At 41.4% G+C, this 1,655-nt stretch overlaps 1 protein-coding gene across 1 annotated transcript in view; it reads right to left on the reverse strand.

The window, feature by feature from the left end:
• GPAT3 (glycerol-3-phosphate acyltransferase 3) overlaps positions 1-1,655 on the reverse strand; it is a 57,603-nt gene that overhangs the window by 12,592 nt on the left and 43,356 nt on the right. The window lies entirely within an intron of this gene.

Consider the following 1,655-nt stretch of genomic DNA (forward strand, 5'->3'; position numbering starts at 1 on the left):
CACCTTAATATTGAATTTCCTTGCTTCCCAAGCTATGAGCCAACAAATTTCTGTTCATTATAAATGATCCAGTCTGGCCAGGGTGCAGTGGCTCAGGCCTGTAACCCTAACACTCTGGGAGGTCGAGGTGGGTAGATTGCTTGAGCTCACGAGTTGGAGACCAGCCTAAGCAAATTAGGACCCCACCTCTACTGAAAATTGAAAAACTGAAGCAAGAGGATCTCTTGAGCCCAAGAATTGGAAATTGCTGTGAGCTATGACACCACGCATCTTACCCAGGGTGACAGCTTGAGACTCTGTCTCAAAAAATAAATAAATAAATAAATAAATTACCCAGTCTGTGGTGTTCTGTTACGGCAGCAGGAGGGTTGGCTGCCCGAACCTCTGCTTCCTTGGTCCTAACCGCATTAGATTACAGGAAGGTAAAATACAGTATAATAGATGAAAGTGCTTTTCCACATAAACATAATGATTATTATATATCCAGAAAAAGACTGGGCATCTCTTGAGGGTTGTTAATAAGAGGGTCCTTCTATAGGAGGGAGTCCACAATGCCTTGAAATTATACACAACACTGTGTTTGTTTGATACACATACATGTGGTTTATCATCCTACATGATGATTTTTTTCTTTTCTTTTCTTTTTTTTTTTTTTTTAGACAGAGTATCACCTTGTCACCCTCAGTAGTGTGTCATGGCATCACAGCTCACAGCACTCCAAACTCTTGGGTTCAAGCAATCCTCTTGCCTTAGCCTCCCAAATAGTTGTGAATACAGGAACCTACCACAATCACCAGCTATTTTTAGAGATGGGATCTCACTCTTGCTCAGCCTGGTCTTGAACTCCTGAGCTCAAGCAATCTACCTGCCTCAGCCTCCCAGAGTGCTATGGTTACAGATGTGAACCACAGCACCTAGCCTATGATGATTTTGTCTTTTAAAAAAAGGTACAAAACTATCAACTATTCCTAACCTAAAAATATTAATAACCACCATTCCCATAAGTCTTTTTATAAAAGTGGCTAAAGCTCCTTTAGATTCATAAGAACTCTATTATTTAGAGAAATTTAATAATGTGTTAAAATGAAGTTGTCCAAGAGTTATGTATCTGAACACATGTGTATTTTAGATAAACATATGGCAATAAATAAATAGAAATGTTTACAAAGGCCTTTAAAAACCCCTCCATGACTGTATAACCAACCTATAGATAGTCAAATACCTACACCTGTGCCAGCCCTCCCCACCCTCCTTCCTGCAGCAACCAATAAAGGCTCCCTTCAAATGCCTTCACCGGCCGACCAGACCATGACTATGATGACTGGAGACCGTAAGTCACCTGCTCTTCCTGAAGCCCAACCCACCACCATGAGAATAGAACAAGAAGATCCCCTGGGCCCTCCCAGTCATTCTGTTCCACACACTAACTTAGAGCATCATACCCCTTCGATTATCCTCCAGAATTGCCTGACACATACAGGAGACGCAGGGAATCTTGGCAAAAGCATAAGGGCAATAGAAAACACACATTTGAAAAAAATGCTAGAAAAAAACATCTACCCACTCAAAGGCATTGAGTTGTTAGGTTTCACTGTGGGCTTTGGACTTTGTTGTTGGATTCTCTTTTCTTTGAGGTTGTGCGCAAGAACCGAGAG

This window comes from Otolemur garnettii, unplaced genomic scaffold (assembly GCF_000181295.1).
Source record: "Otolemur garnettii isolate 467f Iridium unplaced genomic scaffold, OtoGar3 scaffold00039, whole genome shotgun sequence".
Classification (NCBI taxonomy): domain Eukaryota; kingdom Metazoa; phylum Chordata; class Mammalia; order Primates; family Galagidae; genus Otolemur; species Otolemur garnettii.